General features: G+C 51.6%; 15 non-coding genes across 15 annotated transcripts; all 15 read right to left on the bottom strand.

Moving 5' to 3' along the window:
* Positions 1-185: 185 nt before the first annotated feature.
* LOC126314200 (5S ribosomal RNA) lies at positions 186-304 on the bottom strand. Its single transcript, XR_007555678.1, has one exon. It is a non-coding gene; the product is annotated as a 5S ribosomal RNA (ribosomal RNA).
* Positions 305-1,589: 1,285 nt separating this feature from the next.
* Positions 1,590-1,708, bottom strand: LOC126314227 (5S ribosomal RNA). The gene has a single exon (XR_007555702.1). It is a non-coding gene; the product is annotated as a 5S ribosomal RNA (ribosomal RNA).
* A 1,284-nt stretch (positions 1,709-2,992) lies between these two features.
* LOC126314201 (5S ribosomal RNA) lies at positions 2,993-3,111 on the bottom strand. Its single transcript, XR_007555679.1, has one exon. It is a non-coding gene; the product is annotated as a 5S ribosomal RNA (ribosomal RNA).
* A 1,284-nt stretch (positions 3,112-4,395) lies between these two features.
* LOC126314202 (5S ribosomal RNA) lies at positions 4,396-4,514 on the bottom strand. Its single transcript, XR_007555680.1, has one exon. It is a non-coding gene; the product is annotated as a 5S ribosomal RNA (ribosomal RNA).
* Positions 4,515-5,798: 1,284 nt separating this feature from the next.
* On the bottom strand, positions 5,799-5,917 carry LOC126314203 (5S ribosomal RNA). The gene has a single exon (XR_007555681.1). It is a non-coding gene; the product is annotated as a 5S ribosomal RNA (ribosomal RNA).
* A 1,284-nt stretch (positions 5,918-7,201) lies between these two features.
* Positions 7,202-7,320, bottom strand: LOC126314205 (5S ribosomal RNA). The gene has a single exon (XR_007555682.1). It is a non-coding gene; the product is annotated as a 5S ribosomal RNA (ribosomal RNA).
* Positions 7,321-8,604: 1,284 nt separating this feature from the next.
* On the bottom strand, positions 8,605-8,723 carry LOC126314206 (5S ribosomal RNA). Its single transcript, XR_007555683.1, has one exon. It is a non-coding gene; the product is annotated as a 5S ribosomal RNA (ribosomal RNA).
* A 1,284-nt stretch (positions 8,724-10,007) lies between these two features.
* LOC126314207 (5S ribosomal RNA) lies at positions 10,008-10,126 on the bottom strand. Its single transcript, XR_007555684.1, has one exon. It is a non-coding gene; the product is annotated as a 5S ribosomal RNA (ribosomal RNA).
* A 1,284-nt stretch (positions 10,127-11,410) lies between these two features.
* On the bottom strand, positions 11,411-11,529 carry LOC126314216 (5S ribosomal RNA). The gene has a single exon (XR_007555692.1). It is a non-coding gene; the product is annotated as a 5S ribosomal RNA (ribosomal RNA).
* Positions 11,530-12,813: 1,284 nt separating this feature from the next.
* LOC126314208 (5S ribosomal RNA) lies at positions 12,814-12,932 on the bottom strand. Its single transcript, XR_007555685.1, has one exon. It is a non-coding gene; the product is annotated as a 5S ribosomal RNA (ribosomal RNA).
* Positions 12,933-14,216: 1,284 nt separating this feature from the next.
* LOC126314210 (5S ribosomal RNA) lies at positions 14,217-14,335 on the bottom strand. Its single transcript, XR_007555687.1, has one exon. It is a non-coding gene; the product is annotated as a 5S ribosomal RNA (ribosomal RNA).
* Positions 14,336-15,619: 1,284 nt separating this feature from the next.
* Positions 15,620-15,738, bottom strand: LOC126314211 (5S ribosomal RNA). The gene has a single exon (XR_007555688.1). It is a non-coding gene; the product is annotated as a 5S ribosomal RNA (ribosomal RNA).
* Positions 15,739-17,022: 1,284 nt separating this feature from the next.
* Positions 17,023-17,141, bottom strand: LOC126314212 (5S ribosomal RNA). The gene has a single exon (XR_007555689.1). It is a non-coding gene; the product is annotated as a 5S ribosomal RNA (ribosomal RNA).
* Positions 17,142-18,426: 1,285 nt separating this feature from the next.
* On the bottom strand, positions 18,427-18,545 carry LOC126314213 (5S ribosomal RNA). Its single transcript, XR_007555690.1, has one exon. It is a non-coding gene; the product is annotated as a 5S ribosomal RNA (ribosomal RNA).
* A 1,284-nt stretch (positions 18,546-19,829) lies between these two features.
* Positions 19,830-19,948, bottom strand: LOC126314214 (5S ribosomal RNA). Its single transcript, XR_007555691.1, has one exon. It is a non-coding gene; the product is annotated as a 5S ribosomal RNA (ribosomal RNA).
* Between the last annotated feature and the right edge of the window lie 747 nt (positions 19,949-20,695).

Raw genomic sequence — 20,695 nt, forward strand, 5'->3', positions numbered from 1 at the left:
CAACGAGTTCCTAGCACTCTTCCTCCGCGCATTCTTGTACAAACTGAGTTCGTTACTGTAATTTCGCATCTTACGTTTAATACAGTAGTTTAAAATGCTTGTGGAAGCATCTTTGTCGCACCTGACAGTTTGTATGAAAAGAGGGCTGGCAGGTGTAGTGACATAAAATTTAAAAGAAGAGAGGGAGCCAACAGCACCCGGTGTTCCCAGGCGGTCACCCATCCAAGTACTAACCGGGCCCGATGTTGCTTAACTTCGGTGATCGGACGAGAACCGGTGCATTCAACATGGTATGGCCGTTGGCGTCCTTATACTGTAGCCGCACGGCACAAGAAGGCTTCGCCTCTCCTCCCAATACACGCAATCGCCATTTTCGGTGGCACATTTGACGCAAAGCACGTCCTTCCACCTCGAAGGCGACGCGCAGTGCTGCGCGCCGCCACGTGGGTCAGACGCACAACACAGCTGCTCGTTGCACCTCCTGTCATTCGTTTGGTTCGTGCGGCCTCCGACACTCGCGGGAGACGCACCTTGTTATTGTTGTCCGTCGCAGGGATTGCGCGCGGCCGGGCGGCGGGTGGAGTGCGCGGGGTGTGGCGGTGTCCTGCTGGACCGAGAGAAGCGTTCTCACCTGCCTGACACGCGTCGCGCTTCTAGATATTTGCGTAATTCGATACGGTGCATAATCAGCTGTCACCTTCCGTCCCGACTTGTCCCGACTTTGCTCGACTGCCGCTCGCTGCCGCTCGGGTCGCGGTCCATATGACAGCACAAGCACGAGGAACATCTGCGAGATTTGCGCGGGCCGAACCGGCGTGTCCGAGGCGACGTGTGCGGCCGTTCGGAGCTACCAGAGCAGCTCTGTGCCGCGCCGTGCCGCGGAAAGGTGCGAAAACATGCACACAAGACACAGGCTTTTCGACAAAGTATCCATCTCTTGTAGCGACGAAAGGTAAATTTTTGTTTACAAATTTGCCGTTGTGCACTGCTACAAAACAATATGCCCTGACGTATTTCACAACATTTCTGTCACTTCATACTGTTTTGTTATTTCCAGAGACTCTTTGGAAGTCTTCCTTGGCGCACTCTTTTCAAACTGAGTTCCTTAATATCGTACCTTACGATAGTTTAAAATCAGTATGGAAGCATCTTTGTCACATGAGAAAGGTAGCATGAAAAAACGGCTGTCAGGGGTAGCGACAAGAAAGCAAGAAATGAAGACAGCCAGAGTTCCCAGGCGGTCGCCGATCCGAATATAAACACTGTTGCTTATCTTCGGTGGTCGGACGGGAACAGGTTTTTTTTTTAATGTAGTTACTTTTTGGAATTTAGCGCTCCTACAAAACAGTAGGCTCTGACGCATTTCAAGAGCACATCTGTCGATTCGCAGTGTTTCGTTATTTTCAACGAGTTCCTAGCACTCTTCCTCCGCGCATTCTTGTACAAACTGAGTTCATTACTGTAATTTCGCATCTTACGTTTAATACAGTAGTTTAAAATGCTTGTGGAAGCATCTTTGTCGCACCTGACAGTTTGTATGAAAAGAGGGCTGGCAGGTGTAGTGACATAAAATTTAAAAGAAGAGAGGGAGCCAACAGCACCCGGTGTTCCCAGGCGGTCACCCATCCAAGTACTAACCGGACCCGATGTTGCTTAACTTCGGTGATCGGACGAGAACCGGTGCATTCAACATGGTATGGCCGTTGGCGTCCTTATACTGTAGCCGCACGGCACAAGAAGGCTTCGCCTCTCCTCCCAATACACGCAATCGCCATTTTCGGTGGCACATTTGACGCAAAGCACGTCCTTCCACCTCGAAGGCGACGCGCAGTGCTGCGCGCCGCCACGTGGGTCAGACGCACAACACAGCTGCTCGTTGCACCTCCTGTCATTCGTTTGGTTCGTGCGGCCTCCGACACTCGCGGGAGACGCACCTTGTTATTGTTGTCCGTCGCAGGGATTGCGCGCGGCCGGGCGGCGGGTGGAGTGCGCGGGGTGTGGCGGTGTCCTGCTGGACCGAGAGAAGCGTTCTCACCTGCCTGACACGCGTCGCGCTTCTAGATATTTGCGTAATTCGATACGGTGCATAATCGGCTGTCACCTTCCGTCCCGACTTGTCCCGACTTTGCTCGACTGCCGCTCGCTGCCGCTCGGGTCGCGGTCCATATGACAGCACAAGCACGAGGAACATCTGCGAGATTTGCGCGGGCCGAACCGGCGTGTCCGAGGCGACGTGTGCGGCCGTTCGGAGCTACCAGAGCAGCTCTGTGCCGCGCCGTGCCGCGGAAAGGTGCGAAAACATGCACACAAGACACAGGCTTTTCGACAAAGTATCCATCTCTTGTAGCGACGAAAGGTAAATTTTTGTTTACAAATTTGCCGTTGTGCACTGCTACAAAACAATATGCCCTGACGTATTTCACAACATTTCTGTCACTTCATACTGTTTTGTTATTTCCAGAGACTCTTTGGAAGTCTTCCTTGGCGCACTCTTTTCAAACTGAGTTCCTTAATATCGTACCTTACGATAGTTTAAAATCAGTATGGAAGCATCTTTGTCACATGAGAAAGGTAGCATGAAAAAACGGCTGTCAGGGGTAGCGACAAGAAAGCAAGAAATGAAGACAGCCAGAGTTCCCAGGCGGTCGCCGATCCGAATATAAACACTGTTGCTTATCTTCGGTGGTCGGACGGGAACAGGTTTTTTTTTAATGTAGTTACTTTTTGGAATTTAGCGCTCCTACAAAACAGTAGGCTCTGACGCATTTCAAGAGCACATCTGTCGATTCGCAGTGTTTCGTTATTTTCAACGAGTTCCTAGCACTCTTCCTCCGCGCATTCTTGTACAAACTGAGTTCGTTACTGTAATTTCGCATCTTACGTTTAATACAGTAGTTTAAAATGCTTGTGGAAGCATCTTTGTCGCACCTGACAGTTTGTATGAAAAGAGGGCTGGCAGGTGTAGTGACATAAAATTTAAAAGAAGAGAGGGAGCCAACAGCACCCGGTGTTCCCAGGCGGTCACCCATCCAAGTACTAACCGGGCCCGATGTTGCTTAACTTCGGTGATCGGACGAGAACCGGTGCATTCAACATGGTATGGCCGTTGGCGTCCTTATACTGTAGCCGCACGGCACAAGAAGGCTTCGCCTCTCCTCCCAATACACGCAATCGCCATTTTCGGTGGCACATTTGACGCAAAGCACGTCCTTCCACCTCGAAGGCGACGCGCAGTGCTGCGCGCCGCCACGTGGGTCAGACGCACAACACAGCTGCTCGTTGCACCTCCTGTCATTCGTTTGGTTCGTGCGGCCTCCGACACTCGCGGGAGACGCACCTTGTTATTGTTGTCCGTCGCAGGGATTGCGCGCGGCCGGGCGGCGGGTGGAGTGCGCGGGGTGTGGCGGTGTCCTGCTGGACCGAGAGAAGCGTTCTCACCTGCCTGACACGCGTCGCGCTTCTAGATATTTGCGTAATTCGATACGGTGCATAATCAGCTGTCACCTTCCGTCCCGACTTGTCCCGACTTTGCTCGACTGCCGCTCGCTGCCGCTCGGGTCGCGGTCCATATGACAGCACAAGCACGAGGAACATCTGCGAGATTTGCGCGGGCCGAACCGGCGTGTCCGAGGCGACGTGTGCGGCCGTTCGGAGCTACCAGAGCAGCTCTGTGCCGCGCCGTGCCGCGGAAAGGTGCGAAAACATGCACACAAGACACAGGCTTTTCGACAAAGTATCCATCTCTTGTAGCGACGAAAGGTAAATTTTTGTTTACAAATTTGCCGTTGTGCACTGCTACAAAACAATATGCCCTGACGTATTTCACAACATTTCTGTCACTTCATACTGTTTTGTTATTTCCAGAGACTCTTTGGAAGTCTTCCTTGGCGCACTCTTTTCAAACTGAGTTCCTTAATATCGTACCTTACGATAGTTTAAAATCAGTATGGAAGCATCTTTGTCACATGAGAAAGGTAGCATGAAAAAACGGCTGTCAGGGGTAGCGACAAGAAAGCAAGAAATGAAGACAGCCAGAGTTCCCAGGCGGTCGCCGATCCGAATATAAACACTGTTGCTTATCTTCGGTGGTCGGACGGGAACAGGTTTTTTTTTAATGTAGTTACTTTTTGGAATTTAGCGCTCCTACAAAACAGTAGGCTCTGACGCATTTCAAGAGCACATCTGTCGATTCGCAGTGTTTCGTTATTTTCAACGAGTTCCTAGCACTCTTCCTCCGCGCATTCTTGTACAAACTGAGTTCGTTACTGTAATTTCGCATCTTACGTTTAATACAGTAGTTTAAAATGCTTGTGGAAGCATCTTTGTCGCACCTGACAGTTTGTATGAAAAGAGGGCTGGCAGGTGTAGTGACATAAAATTTAAAAGAAGAGAGGGAGCCAACAGCACCCGGTGTTCCCAGGCGGTCACCCATCCAAGTACTAACCGGGCCCGATGTTGCTTAACTTCGGTGATCGGACGAGAACCGGTGCATTCAACATGGTATGGCCGTTGGCGTCCTTATACTGTAGCCGCACGGCACAAGAAGGCTTCGCCTCTCCTCCCAATACACGCAATCGCCATTTTCGGTGGCACATTTGACGCAAAGCACGTCCTTCCACCTCGAAGGCGACGCGCAGTGCTGCGCGCCGCCACGTGGGTCAGACGCACAACACAGCTGCTCGTTGCACCTCCTGTCATTCGTTTGGTTCGTGCGGCCTCCGACACTCGCGGGAGACGCACCTTGTTATTGTTGTCCGTCGCAGGGATTGCGCGCGGCCGGGCGGCGGGTGGAGTGCGCGGGGTGTGGCGGTGTCCTGCTGGACCGAGAGAAGCGTTCTCACCTGCCTGACACGCGTCGCGCTTCTAGATATTTGCGTAATTCGATACGGTGCATAATCAGCTGTCACCTTCCGTCCCGACTTGTCCCGACTTTGCTCGACTGCCGCTCGCTGCCGCTCGGGTCGCGGTCCATATGACAGCACAAGCACGAGGAACATCTGCGAGATTTGCGCGGGCCGAACCGGCGTGTCCGAGGCGACGTGTGCGGCCGTTCGGAGCTACCAGAGCAGCTCTGTGCCGCGCCGTGCCGCGGAAAGGTGCGAAAACATGCACACAAGACACAGGCTTTTCGACAAAGTATCCATCTCTTGTAGCGACGAAAGGTAAATTTTTGTTTACAAATTTGCCGTTGTGCACTGCTACAAAACAATATGCCCTGACGTATTTCACAACATTTCTGTCACTTCATACTGTTTTGTTATTTCCAGAGACTCTTTGGAAGTCTTCCTTGGCGCACTCTTTTCAAACTGAGTTCCTTAATATCGTACCTTACGATAGTTTAAAATCAGTATGGAAGCATCTTTGTCACATGAGAAAGGTAGCATGAAAAAACGGCTGTCAGGGGTAGCGACAAGAAAGCAAGAAATGAAGACAGCCAGAGTTCCCAGGCGGTCGCCGATCCGAATATAAACACTGTTGCTTATCTTCGGTGGTCGGACGGGAACAGGTTTTTTTTTAATGTAGTTACTTTTTGGAATTTAGCGCTCCTACAAAACAGTAGGCTCTGACGCATTTCAAGAGCACATCTGTCGATTCGCAGTGTTTCGTTATTTTCAACGAGTTCCTAGCACTCTTCCTCCGCGCATTCTTGTACAAACTGAGTTCGTTACTGTAATTTCGCATCTTACGTTTAATACAGTAGTTTAAAATGCTTGTGGAAGCATCTTTGTCGCACCTGACAGTTTGTATGAAAAGAGGGCTGGCAGGTGTAGTGACATAAAATTTAAAAGAAGAGAGGGAGCCAACAGCACCCGGTGTTCCCAGGCGGTCACCCATCCAAGTACTAACCGGGCCCGATGTTGCTTAACTTCGGTGATCGGACGAGAACCGGTGCATTCAACATGGTATGGCCGTTGGCGTCCTTATACTGTAGCCGCACGGCACAAGAAGGCTTCGCCTCTCCTCCCAATACACGCAATCGCCATTTTCGGTGGCACATTTGACGCAAAGCACGTCCTTCCACCTCGAAGGCGACGCGCAGTGCTGCGCGCCGCCACGTGGGTCAGACGCACAACACAGCTGCTCGTTGCACCTCCTGTCATTCGTTTGGTTCGTGCGGCCTCCGACACTCGCGGGAGACGCACCTTGTTATTGTTGTCCGTCGCAGGGATTGCGCGCGGCCGGGCGGCGGGTGGAGTGCGCGGGGTGTGGCGGTGTCCTGCTGGACCGAGAGAAGCGTTCTCACCTGCCTGACACGCGTCGCGCTTCTAGATATTTGCGTAATTCGATACGGTGCATAATCAGCTGTCACCTTCCGTCCCGACTTGTCCCGACTTTGCTCGACTGCCGCTCGCTGCCGCTCGGGTCGCGGTCCATATGACAGCACAAGCACGAGGAACATCTGCGAGATTTGCGCGGGCCGAACCGGCGTGTCCGAGGCGACGTGTGCGGCCGTTCGGAGCTACCAGAGCAGCTCTGTGCCGCGCCGTGCCGCGGAAAGGTGCGAAAACATGCACACAAGACACAGGCTTTTCGACAAAGTATCCATCTCTTGTAGCGACGAAAGGTAAATTTTTGTTTACAAATTTGCCGTTGTGCACTGCTACAAAACAATATGCCCTGACGTATTTCACAACATTTCTGTCACTTCATACTGTTTTGTTATTTCCAGAGACTCTTTGGAAGTCTTCCTTGGCGCACTCTTTTCAAACTGAGTTCCTTAATATCGTACCTTACGATAGTTTAAAATCAGTATGGAAGCATCTTTGTCACATGAGAAAGGTAGCATGAAAAAACGGCTGTCAGGGGTAGCGACAAGAAAGCAAGAAATGAAGACAGCCAGAGTTCCCAGGCGGTCGCCGATCCGAATATAAACACTGTTGCTTATCTTCGGTGGTCGGACGGGAACAGGTTTTTTTTTAATGTAGTTACTTTTTGGAATTTAGCGCTCCTACAAAACAGTAGGCTCTGACGCATTTCAAGAGCACATCTGTCGATTCGCAGTGTTTCGTTATTTTCAACGAGTTCCTAGCACTCTTCCTCCGCGCATTCTTGTACAAACTGAGTTCGTTACTGTAATTTCGCATCTTACGTTTAATACAGTAGTTTAAAATGCTTGTGGAAGCATCTTTGTCGCACCTGACAGTTTGTATGAAAAGAGGGCTGGCAGGTGTAGTGACATAAAATTTAAAAGAAGAGAGGGAGCCAACAGCACCCGGTGTTCCCAGGCGGTCACCCATCCAAGTACTAACCGGGCCCGATGTTGCTTAACTTCGGTGATCGGACGAGAACCGGTGCATTCAACATGGTATGGCCGTTGGCGTCCTTATACTGTAGCCGCACGGCACAAGAAGGCTTCGCCTCTCCTCCCAATACACGCAATCGCCATTTTCGGTGGCACATTTGACGCAAAGCACGTCCTTCCACCTCGAAGGCGACGCGCAGTGCTGCGCGCCGCCACGTGGGTCAGACGCACAACACAGCTGCTCGTTGCACCTCCTGTCATTCGTTTGGTTCGTGCGGCCTCCGACACTCGCGGGAGACGCACCTTGTTATTGTTGTCCGTCGCAGGGATTGCGCGCGGCCGGGCGGCGGGTGGAGTGCGCGGGGTGTGGCGGTGTCCTGCTGGACCGAGAGAAGCGTTCTCACCTGCCTGACACGCGTCGCGCTTCTAGATATTTGCGTAATTCGATACGGTGCATAATCAGCTGTCACCTTCCGTCCCGACTTGTCCCGACTTTGCTCGACTGCCGCTCGCTGCCGCTCGGGTCGCGGTCCATATGACAGCACAAGCACGAGGAACATCTGCGAGATTTGCGCGGGCCGAACCGGCGTGTCCGAGGCGACGTGTGCGGCCGTTCGGAGCTACCAGAGCAGCTCTGTGCCGCGCCGTGCCGCGGAAAGGTGCGAAAACATGCACACAAGACACAGGCTTTTCGACAAAGTATCCATCTCTTGTAGCGACGAAAGGTAAATTTTTGTTTACAAATTTGCCGTTGTGCACTGCTACAAAACAATATGCCCTGACGTATTTCACAACATTTCTGTCACTTCATACTGTTTTGTTATTTCCAGAGACTCTTTGGAAGTCTTCCTTGGCGCACTCTTTTCAAACTGAGTTCCTTAATATCGTACCTTACGATAGTTTAAAATCAGTATGGAAGCATCTTTGTCACATTAGAAAGGTAGCATGAAAAAACGGCTGTCAGGGGTAGCGACAAGAAAGCAAGAAATGAAGACAGCCAGAGTTCCCAGGCGGTCGCCGATCCGAATATAAACACTGTTGCTTATCTTCGGTGGTCGGACGGGAACAGGTTTTTTTTTAATGTAGTTACTTTTTGGAATTTAGCGCTCCTACAAAACAGTAGGCTCTGACGCATTTCAAGAGCACATCTGTCGATTCGCAGTGTTTCGTTATTTTCAACGAGTTCCTAGCACTCTTCCTCCGCGCATTCTTGTACAAACTGAGTTCGTTACTGTAATTTCGCATCTTACGTTTAATACAGTAGTTTAAAATGCTTGTGGAAGCATCTTTGTCGCACCTGACAGTTTGTATGAAAAGAGGGCTGGCAGGTGTAGTGACATAAAATTTAAAAGAAGAGAGGGAGCCAACAGCACCCGGTGTTCCCAGGCGGTCACCCATCCAAGTACTAACCGGGCCCGATGTTGCTTAACTTCGGTGATCGGACGAGAACCGGTGCATTCAACATGGTATGGCCGTTGGCGTCCTTATACTGTAGCCGCACGGCACAAGAAGGCTTCGCCTCTCCTCCCAATACACGCAATCGCCATTTTCGGTGGCACATTTGACGCAAAGCACGTCCTTCCACCTCGAAGGCGACGCGCAGTGCTGCGCGCCGCCACGTGGGTCAGACGCACAACACAGCTGCTCGTTGCACCTCCTGTCATTCGTTTGGTTCGTGCGGCCTCCGACACTCGCGGGAGACGCACCTTGTTATTGTTGTCCGTCGCAGGGATTGCGCGCGGCCGGGCGGCGGGTGGAGTGCGCGGGGTGTGGCGGTGTCCTGCTGGACCGAGAGAAGCGTTCTCACCTGCCTGACACGCGTCGCGCTTCTAGATATTTGCGTAATTCGATACGGTGCATAATCAGCTGTCACCTTCCGTCCCGACTTGTCCCGACTTTGCTCGACTGCCGCTCGCTGCCGCTCGGGTCGCGGTCCATATGACAGCACAAGCACGAGGAACATCTGCGAGATTTGCGCGGGCCGAACCGGCGTGTCCGAGGCGACGTGTGCGGCCGTTCGGAGCTACCAGAGCAGCTCTGTGCCGCGCCGTGCCGCGGAAAGGTGCGAAAACATGCACACAAGACACAGGCTTTTCGACAAAGTATCCATCTCTTGTAGCGACGAAAGGTAAATTTTTGTTTACAAATTTGCCGTTGTGCACTGCTACAAAACAATATGCCCTGACGTATTTCACAACATTTCTGTCACTTCATACTGTTTTGTTATTTCCAGAGACTCTTTGGAAGTCTTCCTTGGCGCACTCTTTTCAAACTGAGTTCCTTAATATCGTACCTTACGATAGTTTAAAATCAGTATGGAAGCATCTTTGTCACATGAGAAAGGTAGCATGAAAAAACGGCTGTCAGGGGTAGCGACAAGAAAGCAAGAAATGAAGACAGCCAGAGTTCCCAGGCGGTCGCCGATCCGAATATAAACACTGTTGCTTATCTTCGGTGGTCGGACGGGAACAGGTTTTTTTTTAATGTAGTTACTTTTTGGAATTTAGCGCTCCTACAAAACAGTAGGCTCTGACGCATTTCAAGAGCACATCTGTCGATTCGCAGTGTTTCGTTATTTTCAACGAGTTCCTAGCACTCTTCCTCCGCGCATTCTTGTACAAACTGAGTTCATTACTGTAATTTCGCATCTTACGTTTAATACAGTAGTTTAAAATGCTTGTGGAAGCATCTTTGTCGCACCTGACAGTTTGTATGAAAAGAGGGCTGGCAGGTGTAGTGACATAAAATTTAAAAGAAGAGAGGGAGCCAACAGCACCCGGTGTTCCCAGGCGGTCACCCATCCAAGTACTAACCGGGCCCGATGTTGCTTAACTTCGGTGATCGGACGAGAACCGGTGCATTCAACATGGTATGGCCGTTGGCGTCCTTATACTGTAGCCGCACGGCACAAGAAGGCTTCGCCTCTCCTCCCAATACACGCAATCGCCATTTTCGGTGGCACATTTGACGCAAAGCACGTCCTTCCACCTCGAAGGCGACGCGCAGTGCTGCGCGCCGCCACGTGGGTCAGACGCACAACACAGCTGCTCGTTGCACCTCCTGTCATTCGTTTGGTTCGTGCGGCCTCCGACACTCGCGGGAGACGCACCTTGTTATTGTTGTCCGTCGCAGGGATTGCGCGCGGCCGGGCGGCGGGTGGAGTGCGCGGGGTGTGGCGGTGTCCTGCTGGACCGAGAGAAGCGTTCTCACCTGCCTGACACGCGTCGCGCTTCTAGATATTTGCGTAATTCGATACGGTGCATAATCAGCTGTCACCTTCCGTCCCGACTTGTCCCGACTTTGCTCGACTGCCGCTCGCTGCCGCTCGGGTCGCGGTCCATATGACAGCACAAGCACGAGGAACATCTGCGAGATTTGCGCGGGCCGAACCGGCGTGTCCGAGGCGACGTGTGCGGCCGTTCGGAGCTACCAGAGCAGCTCTGTGCCGCGCCGTGCCGCGGAAAGGTGCGAAAACATGCACACAAGACACAGGCTTTTCGACAAAGTATCCATCTCTTGTAGCGACGAAAGGTAAATTTTTGTTTACAAATTTGCCGTTGTGCACTGCTACAAAACAATATGCCCTGACGTATTTCACAACATTTCTGTCACTTCATACTGTTTTGTTATTTCCAGAGACTCTTTGGAAGTCTTCCTTGGCGCACTCTTTTCAAACTGAGTTCCTTAATATCGTACCTTACGATAGTTTAAAATCAGTATGGAAGCATCTTTGTCACATGAGAAAGGTAGCATGAAAAAACGGCTGTCAGGGGTAGCGACAAGAAAGCAAGAAATGAAGACAGCCAGAGTTCCCAGGCGGTCGCCGATCCGAATATAAACACTGTTGCTTATCTTCGGTGGTCGGACGGGAACAGGTTTTTTTTTAATGTAGTTACTTTTTGGAATTTAGCGCTCCTACAAAACAGTAGGCTCTGACGCATTTCAAGAGCACATCTGTCGATTCGCAGTGTTTCGTTATTTTCAACGAGTTCCTAGCACTCTTCCTCCGCGCATTCTTGTACAAACTGAGTTCATTACTGTAATTTCGCATCTTACGTTTAATACAGTAGTTTAAAATGCTTGTGGAAGCATCTTTGTCGCACCTGACAGTTTGTATGAAAAGAGGGCTGGCAGGTGTAGTGACATAAAATTTAAAAGAAGAGAGGGAGCCAACAGCACCCGGTGTTCCCAGGCGGTCACCCATCCAAGTACTAACCGGGCCCGATGTTGCTTAACTTCGGTGATCGTACGAGAACCGGTGCATTCAACATGGTATGGCCGTTGGCGTCCTTATACTGTAGCCGCACGGCACAAGAAGGCTTCGCCTCTCCTCCCAATACACGCAATCGCCATTTTCGGTGGCACATTTGACGCAAAGCACGTCCTTCCACCTCGAAGGCGACGCGCAGTGCTGCGCGCCGCCACGTGGGTCAGACGCACAACACAGCTGCTCGTTGCACCTCCTGTCATTCGTTTGGTTCGTGCGGCCTCCGACACTCGCGGGAGACGCACCTTGTTATTGTTGTCCGTCGCAGGGATTGCGCGCGGCCGGGCGGCGGGTGGAGTGCGCGGGGTGTGGCGGTGTCCTGCTGGACCGAGAGAAGCGTTCTCACCTGCCTGACACGCGTCGCGCTTCTAGATATTTGCGTAATTCGATACGGTGCATAATCGGCTGTCACCTTCCGTCCCGACTTGTCCCGACTTTGCTCGACTGCCGCTCGCTGCCGCTCGGGTCGCGGTCCATATGACAGCACAAGCACGAGGAACATCTGCGAGATTTGCGCGGGCCGAACCGGCGTGTCCGAGGCGACGTGTGCGGCCGTTCGGAGCTACCAGAGCAGCTCTGTGCCGCGCCGTGCCGCGGAAAGGTGCGAAAACATGCACACAAGACACAGGCTTTTCGACAAAGTATCCATCTCTTGTAGCGACGAAAGGTAAATTTTTGTTTACAAATTTGCCGTTGTGCACTGCTACAAAACAATATGCCCTGACGTATTTCACAACATTTCTGTCACTTCATACTGTTTTGTTATTTCCAGAGACTCTTTGGAAGTCTTCCTTGGCGCACTCTTTTCAAACTGAGTTCCTTAATATCGTACCTTACGATAGTTTAAAATCAGTATGGAAGCATCTTTGTCACATGAGAAAGGTAGCATGAAAAAACGGCTGTCAGGGGTAGCGACAAGAAAGCAAGAAATGAAGACAGCCAGAGTTCCCAGGCGGTCGCCGATCCGAATATAAACACTGTTGCTTATCTTCGGTGGTCGGACGGGAACAGGTTTTTTTTTAATGTAGTTACTTTTTGGAATTTAGCGCTCCTACAAAACAGTAGGCTCTGACGCATTTCAAGAGCACATCTGTCGATTCGCAGTGTTTCGTTATTTTCAACGAGTTCCTAGCACTCTTCCTCCGCGCATTCTTGTACAAACTGAGTTCGTTACTGTAATTTCGCATCTTACGTTTAATACAGTAGTTTAAAATGCTTGTGGAAGCATCTTTGTCGCACCTGACAGTTTGTATGAAAAGAGGGCTGGCAGGTGTAGTGACATAAAATTTAAAAGAAGAGAGGGAGCCAACAGCACCCGGTGTTCCCAGGCGGTCACCCATCCAAGTACTAACCGGGCCCGATGTTGCTTAACTTCGGTGATCGGACGAGAACCGGTGCATTCAACATGGTATGGCCGTTGGCGTCCTTATACTGTAGCCGCACGGCACAAGAAGGCTTCGCCTCTCCTCCCAATACACGCAATCGCCATTTTCGGTGGCACATTTGACGCAAAGCACGTCCTTCCACCTCGAAGGCGACGCGCAGTGCTGCGCGCCGCCACGTGGGTCAGACGCACAACACAGCTGCTCGTTGCACCTCCTGTCATTCGTTTGGTTCGTGCGGCCTCCGACACTCGCGGGAGACGCACCTTGTTATTGTTGTCCGTCGCAGGGATTGCGCGCGGCCGGGCGGCGGGTGGAGTGCGCGGGGTGTGGCGGTGTCCTGCTGGACCGAGAGAAGCGTTCTCACCTGCCTGACACGCGTCGCGCTTCTAGATATTTGCGTAATTCGATACGGTGCATAATCAGCTGTCACCTTCCGTCCCGACTTGTCCCGACTTTGCTCGACTGCCGCTCGCTGCCGCTCGGGTCGCGGTCCATATGACAGCACAAGCACGAGGAACATCTGCGAGATTTGCGCGGGCCGAACCGGCGTGTCCGAGGCGACGTGTGCGGCCGTTCGGAGCTACCAGAGCAGCTCTGTGCCGCGCCGTGCCGCGGAAAGGTGCGAAAACATGCACACAAGACACAGGCTTTTCGACAAAGTATCCATCTCTTGTAGCGACGAAAGGTAAATTTTTGTTTACAAATTTGCCGTTGTGCACTGCTACAAAACAATATGCCCTGACGTATTTCACAACATTTCTGTCACTTCATACTGTTTTGTTATTTCCAGAGACTCTTTGGAAGTCTTCCTTGGCGCACTCTTTTCAAACTGAGTTCCTTAATATCGTACCTTACGATAGTTTAAAATCAGTATGGAAGCATCTTTGTCACATGAGAAAGGTAGCATGAAAAAACGGCTGTCAGGGGTAGCGACAAGAAAGCAAGAAATGAAGACAGCCAGAGTTCCCAGGCGGTCGCCGATCCGAATATAAACACTGTTGCTTATCTTCGGTGGTCGGACGGGAACAGGTTTTTTTTTAATGTAGTTACTTTTTGGAATTTAGCGCTCCTACAAAACAGTAGGCTCTGACGCATTTCAAGAGCACATCTGTCGATTCGCAGTGTTTCGTTATTTTCAACGAGTTCCTAGCACTCTTCCTCCGCGCATTCTTGTACAAACTGAGTTCATTACTGTAATTTCGCATCTTACGTTTAATACAGTAGTTTAAAATGCTTGTGGAAGCATCTTTGTCGCACCTGACAGTTTGTATGAAAAGAGGGCTGGCAGGTGTAGTGACATAAAATTTAAAAGAAGAGAGGGAGCCAACAGCACCCGGTGTTCCCAGGCGGTCACCCATCCAAGTACTAACCGGGCCCGATGTTGCTTAACTTCGGTGATCGGACGAGAACCGGTGCATTCAACATGGTATGGCCGTTGGCGTCCTTATACTGTAGCCGCACGGCACAAGAAGGCTTCGCCTCTCCTCCCAATACACGCAATCGCCATTTTCGGTGGCACATTTGACGCAAAGCACGTCCTTCCACCTCGAAGGCGACGCGCAGTGCTGCGCGCCGCCACGTGGGTCAGACGCACAACACAGCTGCTCGTTGCACCTCCTGTCATTCGTTTGGTTCGTGCGGCCTCCGACACTCGCGGGAGACGCACCTTGTTATTGTTGTCCGTCGCAGGGATTGCGCGCGGCCGGGCGGCGGGTGGAGTGCGCGGGGTGTGGCGGTGTCCTGCTGGACCGAGAGAAGCGTTCTCACCTGCCTGACACGCGTCGCGCTTCTAGATATTTGCGTAATTCGATACGGTGCATAATCGGCTGTCACCTTCCGTCCCGACTTGTCCCGACTTTGCTCGACTGCCGCTCGCTGCCGCTCGGGTCGCGGTCCATATGACAGCACAAGCACGAGGAACATCTGCGAGATTTGCGCGGGCCGAACCGGCGTGTCCGAGGCGACGTGTGCGGCCGTTCGGAGCTACCAGAGCAGCTCTGTGCCGCGCCGTGCCGCGGAAAGGTGCGAAAACATGCACACAAGACACAGGCTTTTCGACAAAGTATCCATCTCTTGTAGCGACGAAAGGTAAATTTTTGTTTACAAATTTGCCGTTGTGCACTGCTACAAAACAATATGCCCTGACGTATTTCACAACATTTCTGTCACTTCATACTGTTTTGTTATTTCCAGAGACTCTTTGGAAGTCTTCCTTGGCGCACTCTTTTCAAACTGAGTTCCTTAATATCGTACCTTACGATAGTTTAAAATCAGTATGGAAGCATCTTTGTCACATGAGAAAGGTAGCATGAAAAAACGGCTGTCAGGGGTAGCGACAAGAAAGCAAGAAATGAAGACAGCCAGAGTTCCCAGGCGGTCGCCGATCCGAATATAAACACTGTTGCTTATCTTCGGTGGTCGGACGGGAACAGGTTTTTTTTTAATGTAGTTACTTTTTGGAATTTAGCGCTCCTACAAAACAGTAGGCTCTGACGCATTTCAAGAGCACATCTGTCGATTCGCAGTGTTTCGTTATTTTCAACGAGTTCCTAGCACTCTTCCTCCGCGCATTCTTGTACAAACTGAGTTCGTTACTGTAATTTCGCATCTTACGTTTAATACAGTAGTTTAAAATGCTTGTGGAAGCATCTTTGTCGCACCTGACAGTTTGTATGAAAAGAGGGCTGGCAGGTGTAGTGACATAAAATTTAAAAGAAGAGAGGGAGCCAACAGCACCCGGTGTTCCCAGGCGGTCACCCATCCAAGTACTAACCGGGCCCGATGTTGCTTAACTTCGGTGATCGGACGAGAACCGGTGCATTCAACATGGTATGGCCGTTGGCGTCCTTATACTGTAGCCGCACGGCACAAGAAGGCTTCGCCTCTCCTCCCAATACACGCAATCGCCATTTTCGGTGGCACATTTGACGCAAAGCACGTCCTTCCACCTCGAAGGCGACGCGCAGTGCTGCGCGCCGCCACGTGGGTCAGACGCACAACACAGCTGCTCGTTGCACCTCCTGTCATTCGTTTGGTTCGTGCGGCCTCCGACACTCGCGGGAGACGCACCTTGTTATTGTTGTCCGTCGCAGGGATTGCGCGCGGCCGGGCGGCGGGTGGAGTGCGCGGGGTGTGGCGGTGTCCTGCTGGACCGAGAGAAGCGTTCTCACCTGCCTGACACGCGTCGCGCTTCTAGATATTTGCGTAATTCGATACGGTGCATAATCAGCTGTCACCTTCCGTCCCGACTTGTCCCGACTTTGCTCGACTGCCGCTCGCTGCCGCTCGGGTCGCGGTCCATATGACAGCACAAGCACGAGGAACATCTGCGAGATTTGCGCGGGCCGAACCGGCGTGTCCGAGGCGACGTGTGCGGCCGTTCGGAGCTACCAGAGCAGCTCTGTGCCGCGCCGTGCCGCGGAAAGGTGCGAAAACATGCACACAAGACACAGGCTTTTCGACAAAGTATCCATCTCTTGTAGCGACGAAAGGTAAATTTTTGTTTACAAATTTGCCGTTGTGCACTGCTACAAAACAATATGCCCTGACGTATTTCACAACATTTCTGTCACTTCATACTGTTTTGTTATTTCCAGAGACTCTTTGGAAGTCTTCCTTGGCGCACTCTTTTCAAACTGAGTTCCTTAATATCGTACCTTACGATAGTTTAAAATCAGTATGGAAGCATCTTTGTCACATGAGAAAGGTAGCATGAAAAAACGGCTGTCAGGGGTAGCGACAAGAAAGCAAGAAATGAAGACAGCCAGAGTTCCCAGGCGGTCGCCGATCCGAATATAAACACTGTTGCTTATCTTCGGTGGTCGGACGGGAACAGGTTTTTTTTTAATGTAGTTACTTTTTGGAATTTAGCGCTCCTACAAAACAGTAGGCTCTGACGCATTTCAAGAGCACATCTGTCGATTCGCAGTGTTTCGTTATTTTCAACGAGTTCCTAGCACTCTTCCTCCGCGCATTCTTGTACAAACTGAGTTCGTTACTGTAATTTCGCATCTTACGTTTAATACAGTAGTTTAAAATGCTTGTGGAAGCATCTTTGTCGCACCTGACAGTTTGTATGAAAAGAGGGCTGGCAGGTGTAGTGACATAAAATTTAAAAGAAGAGAGGGAGCCAACAGCACCCGGTGTTCCCAGGCGGTCACCCATCCAAGTACTAACCGGGCCCGATGTTGCTTAACTTCGGTGATCGGACGAGAACCGGTGCATTCAACATGGTATGGCCGTTGGCGTCCTTATACTGTAGCCGCACGGCACAAGAAGGCTTCGCCTCTCCTCCCAATACACGCAATCGCCATTTTCGGTGGCACATTTGACGCAAAGCACGTCCTTCCACCTCGAAGGCGACGCGCAGTGCTGCGCGCCGCCACGTGGGTCAGACGCACAACACAGCTGCTCGTTGCACCTCCTGTCATTCGTTTGGTTCGTGCGGCCTCCGACACTCGCGGGAGACGCACCTTGTTATTGTTGTCCGTCGCAGGGATTGCGCGCGGCCGGGCGGCGGGTGGAGTGCGCGGGGTGTGGCGGTGTCCTGCTGGACCGAGAGAAGCGTTCTCACCTGCCTGACACGCGTCGCGCTTCTAGATATTTGCGTAATTCGATACGGTGCATAATCAGCTGTCACCTTCCGTCCCGACTTGTCCCGACTTTGCTCGACTGCCGCTCGCTGCCGCTCGGGTCGCGGTCCATATGACAGCACAAGCACGAGGAACATCTGCGAGATTTGCGCGGGCCGAACCGGCGTGTCCGAGGCGACGTGTGCGGCCGTTCGGAGCTACCAGAGCAGCTCTGTGCCGCGCCGTGCCGCGGAAAGGTGCGAAAACATGCACACAAGACACAGGCTTTTCGACAAAGTATCCATCTCTTGTAGCGACGAAAGGTAAATTTTTGTTTACAAATTTGCCGTTGTGCACTGCTACAAAACAATATGCCCTGACGTATTTCACAACATTTCTGTCACTTCATACTGTTTTGTTATTTCCAGAGACTCTTTGGAAGTCTTCCTTGGCGCACTCTTTTCAAACTGAGTTCCTTAATATCGTACCTTACGATAGTTTAAAATCAGTATGGAAGCATCTTTGTCACATGAGAAAGGTAGCATGAAAAAACGGCTGTCAGGGGTAGCGACAAGAAAGCAAGAAATGAAGACAGCCAGAGTTCCCAGGCGGTCGCCGATCCGAATATAAACACTGTTGCTTATCTTCGGTGGTCGGACGGGAACAGGTTTTTTTTTTAATGTAGTTACTTTTTGGAATTTAGCGCTCCTACAAAACAGTAGGCTCTGACGCATTTCAAGAGCACATCTGTCGATTCGCAGTGTTTCGTTATTTTCAACGAGTTCCTAGCACTCTTCCTCCGCGCATTCTTGTACAAACTGAGTTCATTACTGTAATTTCGCATCTTACGTTTAATACAGTAGTTTAAAATGCTTGTGGAAGCATCTTTGTCGCACCTGACAGTTTGTATGAAAAGAGGGCTGGCAGGTGTAGTGACATAAAATTTAAAAGAAGAGAGGGAGCCAACAGCACCCGGTGTTCCCAGGCGGTCACCCATCCAAGTACTAACCGGGCCCGATGTTGCTTAACTTCGGTGATCGGACGAGAACCGGTGCATTCAACATGGTATGGCCGTTGGCGTCCTTATACTGTAGCCGCACGGCACAAGAAGGCTTCGCCTCTCCTCCCAATACACGCAATCGCCATTTTCGGTGGCACATTTGACGCAAAGCACGTCCTTCCACCTCGAAGGCGACGCGCAGTGCTGCGCGCCGCCACGTGGGTCAGACGCACAACACAGCTGCTCGTTGCACCTCCTGTCATTCGTTTGGTTCGTGCGGCCTCCGACACTCGCGGGAGACGCACCTTGTTATTGTTGTCCGTCGCAGGGATTGCGCGCGGCCGGGCGGCGGGTGGAGTGCGCGGGGTGTGGCGGTGTCCTGCTGGACCGAGAGAAGCGTTCTCACCTGCCTGACACGCGTCGCGCTTCTAGATATTTGCGTAATTCGATACGGTGCATAATCGGCTGTCACCTTCCGTCCCGACTTGTCCCGACTTTGCTCGACTGCCGCTCGCTGCCGCTCGGGTCGCGGTCCATATGACAGCACAAGCACGAGGAACATCTGCGAGATTTGCGCGGGCCGAACCGGCGTGTCCGAGGCGACGTGTGCGGCCGTTCGGAGCTACCAGAGCAGCTCTGTGCCGCGCCGTGCCGCGGAAAGGTGCGAAAACATGCACACAAGACACAGGCTTTTCGACAAAGTATCCATCTCTTGTAGCGACGAAAGGTAAATTTTTGTTTACAAATTTGCCGTTGTGCACTGCTACAAAACAATATGCCCTGACGTATTTCACAACATTTCTGTCACTTCATACTGTTTTGTTATTTCCAGAGACTCTTTGGAAGTCTTCCTTGGCGCACTCTTTTCAAACTGAGTTCCTTAATATCGTACCTTACGATAGTTTAAAATCAGTATGGAAGCATCTTTGTCACATGAGAAAGGTAGCATGAAAAAACGGCTGTCAGGGGTAGCGACAAGAAAGCAAGAAATGAAGACAGCCAGAGTTCCCAGGCGGTCGCCGATCCGAATATAAACACTGTTGCTTATCTTCGGTGGTCGGACGGGAACAGGTTTTTTTTTAATGTAGTTACTTTTTGGAATTTAGCGCTCCTACAAAACAGTAGGCTCTGACGCATTTCAAGAGCACATCTGTCGATTCGCAGTGTTTCGTTATTTTCAACGAGTTCCTAGCACTCTTCCTCCGCGCATTCTTGTACAAACTGAGTTCGTTACTGTAATTTCGCATCTTACGTTTAATACAGTAGTTTAAAATGCTTGTGGAAGCATCTTTGTCGCACCTGACAGTTTGTATGAAAAGAGGGCTGGCAGGTGTAGTGACATAAAATTTAAAAGAAGAGAGGGAGCCAACAGCACCCGGTGTTCCCAGGCGGTCACCCATCCAAGTACTAACCGGGCCCGATGTTGCTTAACTTCGGTGATCGGACGAGAACCGGTGCATTCAACATGGTATGGCCGTTGGCGTCCTTATACTGTAGCCGCACGGCACAAGAAGGCTTCGCCTCTCCTCCCAATACACGCAATCGCCATTTTCGGTGGCACATTTGACGCAAAGCACGTCCTTCCACCTCGAAGGCGACGCGCAGTGCTGCGCGCCGCCACGTGGGTCAGACGCACAACACAGCTGCTCGTTGCACCTCCTGTCATTCGTTTGGTTCGTGCGGCCTCCGACACTCGCGGGAGACGCACCTTGTTATTGTTGTCCGTCGCAGGGATTGCGCGCGGCCGGGCGGCGGGTGGAGTGCGCGGGGTGTGGCGGTGTCCTGCTGGACCGAGAGAAGCGTTCTCACCTGCCTGACACGCGTCGCGCTTCTAGATATTTGCGTAATTCGATACGGTGCATAATCAGCTGTCACCTTCCGTCCCGACTTGTCCCGACTTTGCTCGACTGCCGCTCGCTGCCGCTCGGGTCGCGGTCCATATGACAGCACAAGCACGAGGAACATCTGCGAGATTTGCGCGGGCCGAACCGGCGTGTCCGAGGCGACGTGTGCGGCCGTTCGGAGCTACCAGAGCAGCTCTGTGCCGCGCCGTGCCGCGGAAAGGTGCGAAAACATGCACACAAGACACAGGCTTTTCGACAAAGTATCCATCTCTTGTAGCGACGAAAGGTAAATTTTTGTTTACAAATTTGCCGTTGTGCACTGCTACAAAACAATATGCCCTGACGTATTTCACAACATTTCTGTCACTTCATACTGTTTTGTTAT

This window comes from Schistocerca gregaria, unplaced genomic scaffold (assembly GCF_023897955.1).
Source record: "Schistocerca gregaria isolate iqSchGreg1 unplaced genomic scaffold, iqSchGreg1.2 ptg000541l, whole genome shotgun sequence".
Classification (NCBI taxonomy): Eukaryota; Metazoa; Arthropoda; class Insecta; order Orthoptera; family Acrididae; genus Schistocerca; species Schistocerca gregaria.